Below are 20,870 nucleotides of genomic sequence, written 5' to 3'. Positions count from 1 at the left end.
TGCACTTTCTCATCTAATCTGGGGAAACTTGGGTGGTTCTGGATCTGACAAGGAACAAATGAGACACCGAAAATGAGAAGCAAGACATCAGAGGTCACTTGAATACGTGAGCTGAAGTGAGAAATTGAACATAAAGACGAAGCGCATGCAAAGATTAAATGAGGAGAGTCTCTCCTTCCTCGCTTCATAAGTGCCCTGCTGCAAAGTCCAGCGTACTTTTAGCCTCAGGAGGCGATGGAGTTATTACCATGTGGTACAGAACACTTCATCCTGTGTAATTACACTGGCAGTATCTGAGCTCTCCAAAGGGCCTGCTACAGTTCATCACATCTTCCAACTTCAAAGAGCAGCTGATAAGAATAGCAAATAGACTGAAGCCCACATAAATGAGAAAGTGGAGACAGGATAATGTCAAAGCTGAAATGTTTTCTTGTGCTGGGAAAAAAACCTCCAAAAAAAGAGCAAAACAAGTGAGCAGAAGTCATTTATCTAATGCAGGTAGTTGTTTTCTGACCCTGTCAGAGAGGAACAAGACGGGCCTGCTGACATATTGCATCTTTGTTTTTGCGGACATGTAGAAGAATTATTACTTTAATTCTTAAAACCTCCCTGTACATCCTATTCTAGTCCTGTCACTGAAACTCCAACACAATGACATAATGAAGGGCTTCCTCTTCCCTTCACTTCCACTTCCACTTCCAATGCCCACCCCCACCACCACTACCACTGCCTTCATCTGTGACCTACATTCAGTTGTGGTGCTGTGCATGCAGATGTAAGCGCAGACACCGCTTGGCTGGCTGTGATCACATCTGCGTGGCTTTGCTCTGACGTCGGTCATTTTAATATTGTACTGTACACATACAGAGAACTGACTGAATATTCCTCGTTGCTTGCTTGTAGTTATTGTAATCTTGTTTTGACTGTCAGTCTTTTTGTGGAAATGTGAATTTGTACTGGCATTAGAGAAACCGGCTCCGCACAAATGACACCTTTCACATGCACAATACAGCTAGTTCCAGCCAATCAACTGCCTGCCAGTCACATACGCTAATAATCACATGACTGCAGCTAAGCACGGTTTTAAAAAAACATTTCCAACAGCTACACAAACAATGAAATTATTTAAATCTCAGAAGCTAAATAAGGACTCTACAACAAAAAGGGTGGAAAAAATATGTAAACAGATACACAGAAGGCTAACTACAAGAGTAACTACAAGAGTAACTGCAAGAGTATCAGCAAGAGTATTGTTTTGACACTAGAGTCCAAGTCCTCTTTGTTTTCACTCCGAGTTGTGTCCATTTCTTCTTGGTATTTTTTAGTCAGCACAATAACCGATAATAAAACAGCAAATGAAATTCAGATTCTCAAATGCTGATTGGTTTTTGGTCTTCTTTTTCTTCCTAGTAATTAAAAAGTGAACAGCTTTGGATTTTGGACTGACAAAAATCAAGAGACCCCAATTGAGAATCACTGCTTTAATGTCAGCCATTCATTAAGAAAGTAAACACCAGAGTCATTAATCCTTACTTATTAGTTATGGTGCACTACTTGAATTGCATTGCTCAGCCCTTTATGTATACAGAGGGCTAGTTTATGCAAGAACAACGATAGTGAAACAGCACAGACAGCCCCCCGCCTAGTAGTCTTTATTTTTTAAATGCACACAATTAATTTTAAAAAACTCAAATAACTTTTCAAAAACTATGACCCAAAACTGGTCAACACATGTTAAAAAAAAAAAAAAAAGACAGTTTCTAAATACTTTTAGACTTAATTTCCTAAAAACATGCAAATCTTCAAATAATTGGTCAGTTGAGGCAAGTTCCAAAAACTACTGGATCATAAAAGGGCCTCTCACGATAATGTCCCACCAGACTTTTGTATCATTAGTTCACAGACTGTTCAACATTTCCATTCACCTCCTGAAGTACACATCTGTCTCAACGCAAACAAATATCTGTCTGTAACATCTAGGCCTTCAAACCAAACTGTGGCTTAGGGATGAACCAAAACACTACAATTAATTTCCATAAAAACAAAACAGCAAAGTGAACGATGCAACACACACCTACTAAACAACACTGACAAGATCTAAATTATGGGTGAATGTTAGCACCATGTGACTAGTTAATAGACTTATTGGTTTAACCAGAACAACAGTGTGTCTCGTTTTGTTTTCCTGTGATGCCTGGCACCACCACTTTCCTGTAAAAAGAAAACGTAATCATGAGTTACGTGTAAAAACGCGTCCGTTTTTGTGTTGATACAATGACACAACCCACAGAACAAAGAAGTTACAGACAGGCTCATCAATTATAGGAAATACCGAGAAAGAGACGTCGTTCATCTGGATTCCCACTTGGTGGTAACAGGATCAGACTCATGAGAGATGGCTTCATGCTGCTGTAATATCAGGTCCAGCAAGGTCAGAGCAAAAAGCACCAACTCCATTAAAGACCGATCCCACTGAGGGAGATTAGGTCTGTCCTGTCCCCTTCTATCCTCCTTCAACTACAGCGCTGATTACATCACTTGAGCAAAAATGTCTATTTTTGCAAAGGCATGCTCAGAAACTCATTAATCTTGCTTCGAAGAAGCAGCTACACCTAATAATGGCTAAGAGGTGCAGGGGAGCGGAAGTCTCTCACACACAAAACACACACACAGACACAAGCACACCTGTCACAGTCCATCTGTTACAGAAAACCCACAACTGATTTTTAGCACAGAGGAAACAACAGAGTCTTCACTCTGCAGAAAGGAGAGAAAAAACCATAATAGTGAGACAACACCTGGACACACACATATGTGGACAAGGTCACTGCACTGCCAATTAGCCCCTTTCTATCAGAACTCTGGGAGAGCTGTTTGTGCACCTTGTAATTACCAGAGGAGAGGACGTGTTTTATTTGAGACTAGTGCTACTGACACAGCCAATGGGAAAAAACAAACCTGTGACTTATTCAAAGCAGACATCGGTCAAGAGAAAATTATTATTCATCACCCACCCCACTGGCTGTTTAGAGTCTAAATAGGTGGAAGACTTAAAAAGTCTAAAATGACACTATACTTAGAGGACTTGGCAATTCATGGTTCCAAAAAAGTGGGGGGAAGAGAAATGAAACTAGTGCTTAGTTTACAAAGTTCTCTTCACCAGAAGAAAATGGCAAATCTGATGAAATTATATGGCTGGAAAGGGTTGACTCATTGTGACCTTCCAACCACATCCCCTTCTGATAAATCACACAGAGCAGTGCTTCTTGATGACAGGCTTTCACAGTGCATAGCGCTCGCTTGAATACAGTCTGCCAGCGGCAAGGTCCTATGAAGGAAATGCAGTTCCACACCTCACATTATGGCCCATAAATACAGCCGGGAGTGTTGACGCCCACAGCGGGCGGCCGTTTGACGTGGAGAAAAAAAGTAGAGAAAGTCCACTTAAAGCCTCTTTCGCTGTCTGTTGCCCTTCTTGTGTAGGCTGAAAGTACATGGCGATGTTTGTAGTACCAGACCGTGTCACCTCGCACGCTTACTGATGACGGTGAGTAGGAAACGAGACAAACAGGCTTAGAAAACTGCTGCCAGTATCGATATTTCTCTGGTCCACACACAGAAAGGGGATCCAGTCTTTAAGTGATGACATGACAAATCTTGCTTCCGGGCCCAAACTACCCTGCGTTTAATAAGGCTTTTATGTTTTTAACATGCTTTGCGAGAGACCGGTGACCAGCATCGCGGAGCATGACGTCCGAGCGGCACTGAGGAGAGTGAACACAAGGAAAGCGGCGGGGCCAGACGGCATCACCGGCCGTCTGCTGCGCTGCTGTGCTGACCAGCTAGCAGGTGTGTTCACTTACATCTTCAACGAGTCCCTGGCGAAGTCTGTGGTCCCCACATGCGTCAAAAGATCCACCATCATCCCTGTGCCCAAGAACAGCAAACCCTCATCCCTGAACGATTACCGGCCAGTTGCACTGACCTCGGTAGTAATGAAGGTGTTTGAGAGGCTGCTGAAGAACATCATCTCCTTCTCCATCCCAGACACCACAGATCCGCTGCAGTTCGCCTACAGATCCAACAGATCCACAGAGGATGCCATCGCCCACGTCCTACACACCACTCTCAGCCATGTGGACAAGAAACAGGGTAACTATGTGCGAATGCTGTTTGTTGATTACAGTTCAGCGTTTAACACAATAGTGCCCTGCAGACTGTTCACAAAGCTGAGGGATCTGGGACTTAACAGCCATCTGTGTGCATGGGTGTTGGACTTCCTCACTGGCAGAACTCAGGTGGTGAGGGTGGGCAGGTGCTTCTCCAACAGCATCACCATCAACACAGGAGCACCTCAGGGATGTGTCCTCTCGCCACTGCTCTACTCCCTCTATACTTCAGACTGTGTGGCCACCCATGGCTCCAACACCATTGTGAAGTTTGCTGATGACACAGTGGTGTTGGGTGCCATCTCCAACAACGATGAGATGGCCTACATGGATGAAGTGAAGAATCTGGCATCATGGTGCCAGGACAATCACCTCCAGCTGAACGTCAGCAAGACCAAGGAGCTGGTGGTGGACTTCAGAAGGGGTCAGCACAGAGACTACAAGCCCATTATCATCAATGGAGCTCCAGTGGAGAGGGTGCAGTCCTTCAAGTATCTTGGTGTCCACATCTCCTCAGACCTGACATGGGCTGCCCACATTCAGGTCCAGACCAAAAAGGCTAGGCAGCGCCTGTATCACCTACGACAACTGAGGAAGTTCAGGGTCTCTCCGAAGATCCTCAGGATTTTCTATACAGGCGCTGTGGAGAGCATCCTCACACAGAACATGACATCGTGGTTTGGGAACAGCTGTGTGAAGGACTAAAAAGCTCTCCAGAGAGTGGTCCGTACAGCAGAACACTGCTGCAGGATTGCTCTCCCCCCGCTTCAGGACACCTACACCAGGAGATGCCGGACTAGAGCAGCGCAGATACTGAAGGACCCGTCCCATCCAGGCAACAAACTGTTCCAACTTCTGCAATCTGGTAGAAGGTTCTGCATCATCCAGGCAAGGACAGAGAGACTCAAGAGGAGCTTCTATCCCCAAGCCATCCGGGCCCTAAACACACACATGTCCTCTCACATCATCTATAATTGACTGAGACAGGACTCTTCCAGACACTAAACCAAGGCACAATGTACATTTCAATTCCTTTAATTTTAAATATGTTTATATTGTCTATCCTGTAAAATAGTCAGATGTCTATTCATATTAATGTACAGAATTCAGCTGCTTGCTGCTACTACTGCACATGCACAATGTATATATATATTAGGGGTGCAACGATATTTGTATCGATATTGAACCGTTCGATACAGTGCTTTCGGTTCGGTACGCATATGTATCGAACAATACAACATTTGTAATTTATTTTATCAACTTTCCTTCTGACGATGCTGTCTGTGTTGAGCGCTCAGTGAATCTGCGTTCGACTACTCCGCCTAGGCTGCACTGTCAAGCGCAGATCCACTGAGCGCTCAACACAGACAGCATAGTCAGAAGGAAGAGAGCAGGGCAAGCTAGCAAGACAGAAGTTAAGCTCTCCTTGCAACATGGACCTCCCCCACCCTCATTCAGATCTGGCGTTTGGAATTATTTTGGTTTTCATGTGACGTATGACCCTGAAGGTAAGCGAGTCATGGACTAAAGTAAAACAGTATGTTGGATGTGCCATGCAATGCTCAATTACATGGGTGGGAACTAGTGTGTTAGCGCAGTTAGCTCGTTAACGTGTTGGCCGTCTAGCCCCATGCACGGGGCGATCGGCGGTAGCTCGTTAACGGAGATTTGCCGTGTTGTGGCGTTAAGGTCATTTCAACGAGATTAACCTGAAAGCACTAGTGGGAACACAACGAATATGACTGCACATTTACGCCGACATCATCCTAGTGCAAAGACAAAAACAACAAGCATGCTACTAACTTTAGCCGAGTCATTTAGACAGCTGTTAGCACATGATTCTCCTTATGCTGCTGAGAATATAGCCCAGAAGAAGCGGATAGTATAGCTTTTATTTTGGAAAGAGACATTTCTCTGTAATAAACTCTCTTTTCCAAAGATGAGTGATTCCTCAATCAGATACAGGGCTCGCAATATCGCTAGCCCGACGTCCTGGGGATAGCGATTTTTTCAGTCGGGCTACCAAAATCTATCTCTTCCCTGCCCGTAGGGCTATTGTAGGAAGGAAAAATATATGTCAATGCTTTTGCATTCTTTCAGAAATGTAGCTGGGTAATTATGTCATTGGCATTGGTGAGCCACTGTCAATATGTGACATATTGAAATCGCGTTTGAATTTGCGCTTGTTTTTTTGCTTTCACTTTGCAATCGTGCGAACTGTGTATAGAGAGCGACAGCACTGATCTGTGAGTGATGATAATTTGTGCACCAATTCCTCTGACATCGTCTTATTAATCGTTAGCTTACTATGCAAACATGACAAGTGAAATCTCCCGCCACAAGCTTAAACATGTGAGAGGCTGATCGCGCAGAGAATCCCTGAGCTTATGTGAGTGCGTGTGTAAAAGCAGCAGGATATATATTTTAGTTCTGCTGAGCCAAATAAGACAGGTCAGGGTGAAGAAGTGACAGCCAAAGAAAAGCTTACCACAAAACGGAGAAGTTATGACAAATCAGACTAAGGCAAAAAGAAAGTGCAGTTTTATGGTTTCATGGACAAAAGAATTTCTGTGGCTGCAATATGACGAGCTAAATAACCAGGGCTGCACATAAGTGGTCCGCAGGTGCGCATTCGCTGTCAAAATAAAAAACACGCACAAGGGTTAGGGTTAAATTTAAAAACTGTACTTTTGAGTTAAAATATATATTTATAATTTTAATAAATGACAAATTAAAAAGGCATGAACATTTTTTTTGTATCGAAAAAATATCGAACTGTGACACCAAAGTATCGAACCGAACCGAACCGTGAATTTTGTGTATCGTTGCACCCCTAATATATATATATATATATATATATATGTTCTTCCTCTAAGAACCTTGAACCTTGTATCTTGTTCTATTTAATCTCAAAAAGCCCCTAAAAACAGTCATTGATCACTGTCGGCCTCTTTCGGTTTTTATTACCGCTAATCATTTTAAGGATCAGTTTTTAAAACCTTACGATGTAACTACAGCCCAGCCCATGCATCAGTATATTAATGACTAACCTCGTATTGTGGATGGATTATCTCACTGGGTGTAAAGTTCAAACTATAGGGTGGTTGGGAGATGAAGTTCCAACCAAAGAGAGCGACAGTTTTAAGGGCGACGTGTGGACGCGCTGTGTCACGGAGAATGCTTACGCACAGTGCACGCAGTGTGCAACTGTGTTTTGGGACTGAAAGGTGGTATTGTTGGTTGACTTTCTGCCTGTCAATCAATCTGTCAATCAATGTTGACAGGTAGCGTGAAACACTGCATTTTAGAATCGGAGAAGAGGAATGCTGAGCAAGGCCGTAAGCATTCTCCACGTCACCGCGCCTCCACGATCACTGTTTTTCTTTTAAAAACCAGCTGAAAACTACTTTTTTTAGACAGATATTTGGATGATGTTCTTTCGTATTATGTTGTTTTTCTGCGATATATTTTTAAATTCCCTGTAAAGTACTTTGTAATAGATTCTTTGCTTAAAAAGTTCTAAATAAATATTATTTACTTAACTGTGCAGAGACCAACCCCACTAAACTACAGCTCAAGAACCATTTACAGAAAGCTAACCTTTTTATAATCTGTCTGAACTCCGGACACTTGCCTCCCCTCACGAACTGAGATTAGAGACTTAAGAGTAAAAATAAGAATGTGACGCCATAATAAGCTGCTTGAATATCCTGTGTCCCTTTTTAAGAAGACACACCATAAGGACTACAGCATCGCACATTGAGATGCACACGAGCTAAGTTTGAATAACGCCTCCTCAGGAATTTTACAATCCTGTGAAGACAGCTAATTACCAAAGATGCCGCTGTGTTCAGAGGGGTCATCCTCCGAGTCCTCACGCACTACAGCCAGGAGTGAGGGACACAGCTGGGCTTGATGACTCCAGCTCTCTTGCTTTTGAAGCCTGAGCTCAGATAACTGCTGGTCTGGTCGGTTAGTGGGCATCTGAAATTACACCTCCACCTTCCCGGAGTGGCCTGCCCGTCAAGTCCCTCCACTCCTTTGCACTGTATCTCAACATTTACAGTCTGGTGCGGATAAAATTGAAACCCTACCTCTAGCCATCGCCGACAGTAAAATTGCAAGCATGTTAGGAACAATTACAAAGGAGCTCGGGTATCGACTCAAAGCAAAGCTTGGAGAATTATTACCTGACTCTGCAGCTCCCCTCAGCTTTGCAGGGCTTTTCGGCCAGTGACATTACTGTTGTGGTTGCTTTTACTCACAAAAAAGAAGAAAAAAAAGCTTTCAAAAGTCACCTTCGAAAACCTATTGAACACCGCACAGCAGATGGACACAATCAGAGACTAAAGGCCTCTTTACACTGTTTCATTTTGGACACCTTTGGGAAAGGGCAAAAATCTGTGGCCGTCTCTCAAATGCACCAATCAAAGACAGCTGCCCTGTGGCAAAATTCACACCTTCACTAATTTATAACCAGGTTCTGACTGTGTGACTCACGCTCCCACCAACATCCAAAAAAACCAAACAAAAAACAAAAAATGATGCCGATTCCCCTTCGAGGTGACTCCATAAGTGGACCATCACATGCAAAAGCAACAGAAAGCAACATAAAAGAAAAAATATATATTTCAAAACAAGTTTTGCGTACTTTTATGTAATTTCCACAGATAAGAGCAGCACAAACCAGATGACGCAAGCAGATGATTTATCTCTGCCCTCATATTCATCAGCTTTATGATGTTCTTTAATCACACAATCTGAAGCCGAGACCTGTCTCACGTTGTGTGACATGAGTCTTACAAAAGTTGTTTTTACAGTCTAGTACTAGGGCTGCCACGATTAGTCGACTAGTCACGATTACATCGACTATCAAAATCGTCGACGACTGATTTAATAGTCGACGCGTCGTTTGAAGCTTTGTAAGATCACAAAAGACGCAGGAATAAGTAGCAGGATTTAAGAGTGTAATAACGGACTGAAACAGAAGATGGCAGCACTGCATGTACAAGGATGCCAGCTGCCGTTAAACCCCGAAGAAGAAGAAGTAGCTCCGTCCCAGAATTCATAGCGCAGCCCAGCTCTGTTGTCAACAATGGCGGCAGCTAGTTAGTTTTTATATTACTCTTATTATTCTTTCCGGGTCACAAAATAAACGTTTAACATATTTTCAGGCGAGAATGTAGCTGTGTAAACCTCAAATATCTGCTCAGTTTATCAAGACACCACATATTTTCAAAAGCGCTCCGACGTTTTCGGAGACGTCTGTTACCCACTAGCTTGATAGCTAGCCGGGGGCTAGGCTAACTAGAGCCGTGAGAACACCGGACTCCCGGCAAATCGTTTTCAAACCCACTGCCGTCACTTAGCTTAAAATGTTATTGTTTGGCTTTTTTTTTAGTATTTTATTTGTTCCTGAGTAAATCGGTTTGGCTGAGATTAAAGTTATAGTTTTTACACAGCTGAATAAACGTCAAGCAGACAGCTGATTATCAGAAGTGTGAGATGTTCGAGAATTTACTCCGGTGTCCTGTTATATTTTAGATAGCAAGGAGTTTATTAAACTTCACCGAAACAATCTGCAAACTTCATTAAACTTTAATAAACTATCATCTTGTCTTTATTTTTAATTAGCACTTAACTTAAACACTTAAAGCTGTAAGCTAATGATAGTTATATAAGAGCAGATGCTGCTGGTGCAATAAGCTGTACGCTGTATGTCCAATGGATGATGATGTGATTAGTCGACTAATCGCAAAAATAATCGGTGACTAGTCGACTATCAAAATAATCGTTTGTGGCAGCCCTATCTAGTACACACACAGATGAAAGCATCGAAACATTCACCAGGTTGATTCTGTTCATCTGGATGTAGAATTTTTAGCATTTACTTACCTGGATGATTAAGCATGCATCAAGAGATTCACTAGTAGAGCTTGATCAATGCTGGATTTTGTTTTTAGGACGGATACTGATATTTGGTTTTTTAAAACTCCACTGACATATAGTTTTTTTCTATCATAGACATGAAACAAACAAATTAGCCTAACATTTCTTACGTGCTGCAATTTTTGAGTCCACGTTAAAAGATTCTGTGAAAGCAAACAAGTTTCGAAATCAACTTTTCTGACAGTTACATGTTGTAATGGTAAATGGTCTGTATTTATATAGCGCTTTACTAGTCCCTAAGGACCCCAAAGTGCTTTACATATCCAGTCATCCACCCATTCACACACTTAAGACTGTGCAACTAGTTGCACAGTCTTAACTTCTTCCTTTCATTGTTGACAAACTGTGATAAATCTAACAGCTAGATAGAAACACAAGTGCAAATTAAAGATACATACAAAGGCTGGCATGTCAAGTTAAAAAGTTTGGGTTACTTGTTTTCACTTGGGGCATGTGCTGCTCAGCGAGATTAATGGCTTAGTGAGCTTCTTTGAGCTTAAAGTACCCTAAATCCCCATGGTAACAGGTTATATGTTAAGCATATAACCTGAGGACAGATTTAGAGTTTTGGTTTAAAATCTAAAATCTGATTTAAATCTATCATTTACAGCACGTTTAAAGTGCTAATCTTTTAAAATCTCTGCTGGGAAAATATGTTTTATATGTGAAACACCTATTTACTCAGTAACATTAATTTGAGTTAATCTGCCAATAAACCTTTAATGTTCAATAAATCCGGTTTAAAGTTTCAGGACTTCTAATCTGCAGCTGTTACCTTAGAAAAAAACCTGAGCGCAGAAAGTACACTCAGCATAACTTGAATTAATATATTTATTTTACCGCTCGGCGCATTAAATCACCAGATTATTAATTTTCTGCAGCATTAATTTTGTCTTATTTGCAACTGTGTTGCATTTTACTCAGATACTTTTTCTGTTCTTTGGAGAATTTTAATCACTATTTATTATCACCATCTGATAACGTCTCTGGCTAGACTAGGTGGCACTCACAGGGATCATTTTTTGGTGGAGGAAGTGTCACATTACCTACAAAAATGCCCATTTTTATGTGAGTGTGCAGAGCTTGAGGCAGAAAGCCCAACTTGACAGAAAAAACTGATAAACACTGTCATGATGCCCATTACCTCCAACTCAGGCTAACGCAAAGAAAGCCTGGCTCTGTTGAACTTTGTTCATAGCACAGCCCTCAGGTGATGAAAAACATGCTACTGCAGGTTTAATGCAATAAAAAAAATGAAATCAATATGAACTGGTTTTGGAAAAAAAAAGCATTCTGAAAACCTCAATATCAGCAGTACCATCTTATACTTTAATCAATGCAACTATTCCGAGCACCTTCGAGGCTGCAGCGGTGCAATATCCACTTCACGGCCCTGCTCGTGAACAGATCGACTCCTGCACATCTATCTCTTTACAGCCTAATCCAGACTAAAGCTGGTATGAATCACTTCCCCTCTCAGACGTCCTCTCATCTGATGCTAATAAGAACAGTCAGTCTTTGACTCCAACACTGTTACTGGGTCATAGCCGACTTCAATTATGCATTTCATCTGTTAGCATTTTTTTCACCTCCTAGTATTTTTAGAGTCATATTCATGAATGCACACACACACACACACAACACTCCCTCTCTTTTACATGTGTGCGTGTGTGTGTGTGCGCGTGTGTGTGTAATTAACCTCCCAAACCTTCCTTTCAACCTAATGTGTTTCTTTGCAGTGTAAATTTTCACTAGTTTTACAGAACCTCTACACCCTTATCATTTTACATGTTTACTACCTTCATGGCAGAATGCAACTTTGGGTCACATGACCAGAAAGGTTGAAAAGGAAAGAGATCGTGAGAATCGTGAACACACGATACTGACCCACATGCTTACTATGCTGCAGTTTCAGCGACTTGCTGATTTATATTTACACACATTTTTCCAATGACGACTTTGAGCTGCACTCAGCGTGTCAAAGAACTACATGCTGGTCAATATCTATCAGTTTGATAAAGAAATAAAGACTCTGTGTGTAAAAATGGCTTGATGTATTTGCTGTGGTGGAATAAATGTGGTGTGTTAGTGTTAGTGTGTGCAAAGAAAGGAGCTCTCCTTAACACCTTTGCCTTGTCTGCACACACAGAGGGAGGGAGCCCCATTGGAGACAATAAACATCCAGCTGCAGACACAAAGAGGTGCCAGCCAACGTGTGGATGCGATTAGCTAGTTGTGTGTAATAGCAGTAATACAGAAGTTGTGTGACAGTCACAACGCTTTCACACAGCGCGGGTGTAAATCTGTGTGTATCAAGCATTCATTTGCACATTTATAATGCACTGTGAGAGGGGGTAAGAACATCTATGGTTTGAGAAGTAGAACACAAAGCGATCCTGCGTTTTTGCTCTGGTTTATTTTATCACATATAAATGAATAACTTAACAAAAATAACTTTACCTCTACAGTTTAAACAGTGACCATTAAATTCAACTTTTGTCCTTGTCCTTGTAAACTCCGTGAAGCCTTGAAAACCACAGCGCACATAAATATTCAGCAGCTCTACACACGCGCACACGTAATAACACTTTTCTGATGCAATGTCTCTATAACCTGGAGAGGAGCTTTGAATTTCCTTCCCTGAGCTGTTTATGATGCACAGAGAAAGAAAATACAAAAGAACAGGCCGGTGCCTTTGATTCCGGTGGACTACGGAGAACAGTGCGGTTGCGCGCGTGTTCTCACTGTAATGAGTTTCAGTCGACTCCCAAACTCCACCGCGGTTCTTGAAGGCTGTGTGCGTTTCTTTGGCAGGTTTAATGTGTTACGGTGACATTCAGCTAAAAGTGGCGACAGCTCAGTGATAAGACTTCCTGTTGCTGATATCAAGACAACTCGCACTACTTCAAAAGGCATCACGTTCCAAACCCTCCGCATGCACAAAAAATAAAAGGCTTAATTGCTCTTGACACCAGTGTGTGTCTGTGTGTTGTTGGTCCTGTTGTTGTTGTTTTCACTGCTTTCAATCACCTGGTGTTAGTCTGGGAGTGAATGTAAAGTAGAATAGGTTAGCTTCTAATTTTAAAAACAAACGGCTACAACTGTGTCACAATGTGTTTAAACACCACTTGCATTTAATCATTAGTCATTATTCATCTCTGGCTCTCTTCAACAGTGTGTATTCTGTCCTCTTTTCCTCCCATCACCCCCAGTAGGTCTTGGCAGATGTCTCCCCCCTCTCTGAGCCTGTTCTGCAGTTTCTTCCTGTTACGAGGGAGTTCTTCCTCCCCACTTTCCCCAAGCGCTTCCTCATAGGTGGTTGTCTGATTAATGGGAATTCTTTTTGTTTTATTGTAAGCTCTTTACCTTACAATAACGAACCTTGAGGCAACTGTTGTTGTGTTTTGGTGCTACATAAATAAAACTGAATTGAAGTGAACTGAGTTGAGTCTGAAGGGAAGCAGCAAATGTAACTTTTGGTATACAAAGCAGGTTATTTCCACCTTAACTAAAGTGGCACTGATTTCTGTTTGCGTCAAAGCGCTATTAATGTAATACTATACAACTGTTTTTAATTTAATTTAACCTGGAGCTCCTTAGTTGGCCTTGGTTTGCTGTTTTGTGTGGAGCTGCTCCAGCATGTGCATCAATAACTGAGCGCTAAGGCAGCGAGAAACCTCCGCATGTTCTTCCCAAGTTGTAGAGCGGAGTGGGGCACTGGCTTCACAGTGAGATGTGAATGAAATCAATCCATTGTGGGGCGAAGCAGAAAAAAAAAGAAAAACACTAAACAGCACCGGGTAACAGGATCGCGTCAGAAACGGTGAACTCTGCTGCCTGTGTCAACAATGCCTCTGTTTTTACTTAACAATCTAACCAATAAAAATGGTTAGAAAAAATGAGCCGCTGTTAAAATGAGCTTCCTGTGATGGTTATGCTGCTCCGGAGAAGTAACGAAGACAAAGCGCTGTCGGCTACATTCTCATCCGCATGTTTTTTCTTTTTATTTAGGGTTTTTTTTTTCCATTTCAAATTCTCGGTATTGCAGCGCTTTAAGCAAACATCGTGCGAACACATCCTCCCCTTGTTCCGCTCCGCGTTCGTGCACAAAGCGCTCTTAATCAGAAAATGCAGAACTGTATCGAAATCCTAGGGAGAGCAAACAAAGCCTTACCCAAATACTGTTACGGGTCCTCAATGGATGCTGCTGCTGCGGCTTTCCGGTGGTTCATTTTGCTCCCGTCCCCCTTGTTGCACAGCGAGCATGCGGCTCGCTTTGGCTCGCCTCTGCTCTCTGGTCACTGTGAAGATATCCACTACTACGCTGAGAGAGCAGAGCGGCTGTGTTGTCTATCACATTGTTGCTGGCCCTTTTTTTTCCCCCTTCTTTTTTTTTTGCGTTTTTAAAGGGGGCGGGGCCAGCGAGTTGGGTTTTTTTTTCTTCCCTTTGTTAGTGCGCCACGGATAAGGCTTGCTGGCCAGAAGGAAGGAAAGAAGGGATAAAGGAAGGAAACTGATATTAAAATTAAGTTTGATTTTGACTGTGAGTTGGATGAGGGGTCATGGTGTGCAAAAATGGCAATAAGGCAATAAGGCTAATATTGATACAGTGATTCCAAACCTATGCAGTCAGGTTAGCCCTTCATACTGAGACTTGGAAATTCAAAATTTCAACAACAGACTGTTACTGGAAAATATGAAGTTCTTTTCATTGTTATGTTGCAAGTTCATTGCCTGAAGAAGGCTTAATTCTTTGTGGTGCTGGAAACATTACTCAGAGATTTTGGTCCATATTGACATGATAGCATCACAGAGTTGATACAAAATACCGGCTGCACATCCATGATGCCAATCTCCCATTCCACCATATCCCAACTTTCTCAACCCCGGATTGAGATCCAATGATTGTGTCAGCCAGATGAATACAAAGAACTCAATGTCGTGTTCAAGAAACCAGTTTGACATCATTAGATGTGTAGACTGTGCTCACAACAGGATGAGCATGGTTAACAGCAATAATGTGTCTGTGGGGTCAGTTGGTGCTATGGCGCCCAAAGTGCGGCAAGAAAAGAAGTAGTTGTCCCCTACCACCACCACCACCAGCCTAAACCACTGATAAAAGGCAGGATGGGCCCATGCTTTGAGGTCGTATGATGCCAAATTCTACCCTTATCATCAGAATGTCACAGCAGAAATCTAGACTTTTGAGACAAGGCAATATTTATCCAGTCTTCTGTTATCAAACGTTTGTGAGCCAGTACAACTTGTAGTCTTGGTTTCTTAACCCACAGGAGTGGCACACACATTAGTTTGCAGCTGCAGTCTGATGCTCAGTTTGAACTTCAGCAGGCCTTCTTGGCCATATCCGTGTGCCTAAGTGCACTGATTTGTTCCCATGTGATTTGATGCCTTGTGATTTGCATTAATCTGCAGTTGAAGAGGTATGCCTAATGATGTGGCTGGCAAGTGCGTATGTTTTTTCTTCATGTAGGCTGTGGCATTTAAACAATGCTCAACTGGAACTATCCTACAGACAGTACTATGGGGCCCAACATGCAAAGAAAATATCTCCCACATCAATACACCCCCACCAGTCTGAATTGTTGTAAAGATTTTGGTGATCCTGTGTGAATGGTAGCCTAAGTTTCCTGTTTTCACCTGATGGGAATGGCACCAGGTGTGATTTTCTCTTTCAAGGATCAGCAGGCTTTGTGCTCAGAGATGCTCTTCTGTATACCTTGGCTGTAACATGCCAACTTGTCTTCCTATCACCTTGAAGCAACCTGGCCATTCTCCTCTGATCTCTGGCCCTCCTCATTTCGGGACATTTTCTCTTTTTCACACCATTCTCTGTTAAAGCCGAAAGCTGGTTGTGTGGGAAAATCCCAGCAGATCAGTAGTTTCTGAAATACATAGAGCAGCCCATCTGTCACAACAACCATGCCACATTCAAAGTCACCTAAATTACATTTTTCTTCCCCAATTCTGATGTTTGAACCTTGTATTTCAGAAAATCCATATCTACATGCCTAAATGCATTGATCTGATCACATGTGATTTGCAGTAACCAGCAAATGAACAGGTATACCTATTGATGTGGCCAAGAAGTGTGTGATTTTGTCTTCGGGTAGGATGTGGCTGCCATATGATTGACTAATTAGATATTTGTGTTAAAGAGAAATTGAACAGATGTACCTAATAAAGCAATAATTGAGTTTATGGCCATATGATCATCAAATTCGATTCGATTAGACACTCTCTCTACTTTTAAGATTTTTTAAGTTAGGAATGGATCATGTGACCCTGAATCCACCCTGCAATAGGTAGGGCTGCTGGGGGATACCCGTGACGCATTGAGTATTTCTTCTTCAGTCACCTTTCTCAACCACTATGTGTTAATAGACCTCTCTGCACTGAATCACACTTGTTATTAATCTCTGGCTCTCTTACACAGCATGTCCTTTGTCCCAACTTCCTCCTCTCACCACAGCTGCTTCAGGGGGAGGTTTCTTCCTGTTGAAAGGGAGTTTTTCTTTCCACTGTCACCAAAGTGCTTCCTCATAGGGGGTCATATGATTGTTGGGATTTTCTCTGTATGTATTATCATCAGAGATGAGCGTTACTGTAATCCGATTACCTTTTTTCAAGTAACGAGTAAAGTAAGGGATTAGTATTGCAAAAAAGGTCATTAGATTACCGTTACTTTCCCGTAAGCACGCTGCGTTACTGCGTTACTAAAACGGTGATTTTTTTGCGAGAGTGTCTCATGACAATTACGTAAGCGAGTGCGACGTTCGTGGGAACAGCTGTGTGCAGATCAACAATGGATAATATAAGGAGTGCGGCAGAGAGTATGACCGTGCAGCGTTTAAAGAGTGGAAGTACTGACCTTACTTTGAATTTGATTCCGTAAAAAGTGATAAAAACATTAGTGTCCACTTTTCACTGCGTGGGAAGAAAACTTCTTTTTACAGCGAAAAAACCCATAAACTTCTAAGCAAGCACCGACAGTACGCTGCCACGGGAATCCTTCCACTGACCGCTACGACACACCTGCACCAGGGCAAACCTCTGCCTGCCCCACTCCTGCTATACAGGTGAAAATAGAGCAACAGGACCGCTGAGTCTTTGATTTTATTTATTTTCTGCTGTGTTTTACTTGCATTTATTTGAAAGAGTGAGTGTAAACACAAAAAACCTAATTTATTTTATGTGCTGGAATATGAAGAAAATAGGTTTAAATGTTAAACAAATTTCTTCCAGTCAGAGAATGTTGCATATAATTTAATGTTTGTTTCATGCGTAAAGTTAAAAAATTAAAACTAATAAAACTAGTTTCAAAAAGAGACTTTTCCATTTGATTACATTTTGTATGATGGATTAGGCAGAAAAAATAGAATTGGGCTGAAAACCTATTCAGGTTGTAAATCCTTTTTTAAAAAAGTAATTAACAAATTACTTTTGAAAATAAGCCATCAGTAAAGTAATGGGATTACTTTTGGGGGGAAGTAATCAGTAATTAGTTACTGATTACTTTTTTCAAGTAACATGACCAACACTAATTATCATAGGGTCTACGATACGATATAAACCACCTTGAGTTGACTGTTGCGCTTTATAGATGAAACTGAATTGAACTGAATTGAATTCAAACAGTGATTCTCCCATTTCACTCAGTGCTAGGTGTATCCGGGGAGGAACCAAAGACAAAATCATTACATTTCTTCCTGTATGTTTGTTTATACGTGTATAAATACGCATATAAAGTCTGTTGTTTTACAATAAAGTCAGTAATCCTTTTGAGGGAATCTTTTATTTCTTCTTTGGCAAGAGCTTTTGCTTTAAACAATGACTACTTCCCCAGACTCTACTGATGAACAAAAATAGAGTCTGAAGCATTACTCACAAAACACCCACTGTCACACTCCCAACATGAATGCAATTAAACCAAATTAATACAAATCTGGTGCTAGATGTGTTTTTAGTGTTGTTTCTGACATCAGTGAGATGACTTCACTGAACAATAAACAGATGGAGTGTATTGCATAACAGTTCCACAGAATCTAGTTTAAAACCAAACCATGCATCACCACACAGTGATCCAGTTTCAGAGGATCTCAGGACTCTTGCAGCGTCACATGAAAGCAGAAAAACTGCAAATTTCTTTGATAGTGGGCTCTCTAACTGAGAGAACAGCAAGGTAATATGGTGGCTGTGCTGTGGTTAAATGTTGTTTTAAACCACATGATCTGCCAGAAAAAAATACTTTCCCCTGCCCCCTTATTCAGAAAGGGTTGCTTCAGCATGTACAGTTCTCTACATGTTTGATTACAGATCGTTCACACTACATATTGTTCCTCATGCAACCTCAAAAGAGATTGGATCTTGGCCTGGGACCAAACTGTGAACATTTCACTTGTTAGGCAAACATGTAAGCCACTACGCTGCTGAGCTACTATTTATCAGCCAGAACATTTATTAGTTAGACATATGGAATAATGTGTGTGCATAGCCTCAATTTCCTAAAAATGCCCTAATATGATTTACAAATGGGGATTTATTTTGAAGAGCAGCTTATTTTGTAGCTACAGCATCTTATGTTTTTAATAACTAATCCTACTGAGTAATGTGATTTTACACCAAACCTAGAAAAACGTAACTAAACATTTTCAGCAGCAAACCTTTACAACCTCTTTTTTTATACCCTAGATAGAAGCTGACAAAACAAGGCCTCTCACACTGGTCTTAGAGGCTTATTAGAGGAGTGAATTGACTTTGAGGTGTTTAAGTCAGGGATTTATTTTATTGTGATCAGAACATTTTAAATTGAAACACAAGAAATTTCATGACAATTGACTAAACAAGGTGAATTCAGTAGCTCTGAAACATTTGTTTAGCAAAGCTTTGTGTGACTGTGTTAATATTGTTAACTATTTGGTATTGTATTGACCCTACAATATTGTATTACTGTAGGGTCTTTATAAAAAAGCACTTCGCGGTGACTGTTGTTGTGATTTGGCGCTATATAAATAAAACTAAACTGAGTTAAACTGAACTGAACTCAAGGGGACTAGCATCAACCCATCTAAAGATCATTGGTGTGGGTCTTTAAGACAAAATGACAAAGTTTAGAGAAAAGAGATCAAAATACTGACGTTCTCTTGACCCATCTATCCACCCCTACCTCCACAATATATTGTTTTAAGCCACTCACTGACTCTCTCTTCTTGAGAGAGCAGTCTTGTTGTTGATATTTTTAGATTGCACTATGGTAACATGGTGGTTAGCACTGTTGCCTCACAGCAAGAAGGTCCTGAGTTCAATTTCACCATCAGTCGTTCTGTGTGGAGTTTGCATGTTCTCCCAGTGTTTGGGTGGGTACTTTCTTCCCACAGTCCAAAGATATGAGGTTAGTGTGGCTAAGTCAATTGGAAAGTCTAAATTGCCCGTGAGTGCGAATGGTTGTCTGTGTCTATATGTTAGCCCTGCAACAGACTGGTGACCTGTCCAGGGTGGATCCTGCCTCTCACCCTATGAGGGCTGGGATAGGATCCAGCGACCCTGAAAAGGATAAGCGCAAGTGAATAGATGGATGAGGCTTTAATATATTTGTGAATTGTAGCTTTGTGTGTGCAACTGAGCGGTAAGACAAGGTAGGGCAAAATATGCTAGATACAGTGCAGCTCATTTGAGTAGCCTTTTGTTGACGAGCTGCCACTCTGTACTGTTTGATTAAACACTTCATTGGTCTTCGGCTTCAGCAGAGAAACTGTCTAACAGATATTCGCCAAAGTGTGAATGATTTTCTGTTGTATGTGTGTGAGAAAAAGAGAGACAGTTTGTATTTGGCACCCTTGTGCAGCACTGGGATGAGCTAGTGTAATGCAGGTTGTGCTTTTGTGTGCTGCTCTGTTAATTGCCTCATCAGTAAATGTCAAACGTTCAAATGGCTCTACCATCTAGATTTATTTATTCATTTGTGTCCCATCAGATGCAGGCGCTCCGGCTGCATGCTGCAATTATTGCTGCATGGCCAAATGTGCCGATGAATAATAAATCACAGCACAAAGAAATCTAACTAGCTGCCGGTGAACCGTAACACTAACTGGAAAGTAAACACAGTAGTAGATGGTGTTTATGCTCCTCTATCCTCTTAACAATGAAAGGGTGCTGCGATGGCTTCTTGTAAAATAGAGGAGGGACACATAAAGTGGTGTAAACGGTGTTAAATGTTCCCTGCAAACAACGACAAATACACGTACACAAAGAATCAGAAACACATGCCTACGTATGCATCAGGGAATGAACACAGATATGCAAAATGTCTTTACAATTTTCAGCCAAAGGTAATAGCCGCATTGCACATGTGCGGTTCTGTTCAAAGTGAAGCTCAATAACAGGCTATTTGGAGGCAGATGACTCACATGAACTTACTGGTGTACTCAGAGTCTGCAAAACACGGAGAATGTGAGGGGGTTGTGGGAAGTGTGTTTATGGCCCGGAGCAATATGTTAAGACCCCTGCGCTGAAATGGCTCCTACAGATCGGCTGAACTGTGTGACGCTTCCATAAGTCTCCACGGAGGATTTAGGCTGTCAGGCTGTCATCTGCTGAGGCCGGCTGAGGCTAAGAGGTAACAACAAAAGGTAACAATTTTACCGCCGTCGTTTAGAGTTATGAGTGCCACGACCCTTTGTCCTTTCGCCTGTCGGGACCGGGACGGCCCCCGGTTCTGGTCGGTCCAGCTGCCTG

General features: G+C 41.8%; 1 protein-coding gene across 2 annotated transcripts in view; it reads right to left on the bottom strand.

The window, feature by feature from the left end:
• The window catches only part of st6gal2a (ST6 beta-galactosamide alpha-2,6-sialyltranferase 2a), a 48,063-nt gene extending 33,564 nt beyond the window's left edge, over positions 1 to 14,499 (bottom strand). For both annotated transcript variants that reach the window (XM_004551286.3, XM_004551287.3), the window contains exon 1: positions 14,293 to 14,499. The gene's annotated coding sequence lies outside the window, so the exon portion shown is untranslated. The remainder of the gene's footprint in view (positions 1 to 14,292) is intronic.
• Between the last annotated feature and the right edge of the window lie 6,371 nt (positions 14,500 to 20,870).

Source organism: Maylandia zebra, linkage group LG16 (assembly GCF_041146795.1).
Source record: "Maylandia zebra isolate NMK-2024a linkage group LG16, Mzebra_GT3a, whole genome shotgun sequence".
In the NCBI taxonomy this organism is placed as follows: domain Eukaryota; kingdom Metazoa; phylum Chordata; class Actinopteri; order Cichliformes; family Cichlidae; genus Maylandia; species Maylandia zebra.
This window is presented reverse-complemented; position numbering and strand designations above follow the sequence as displayed.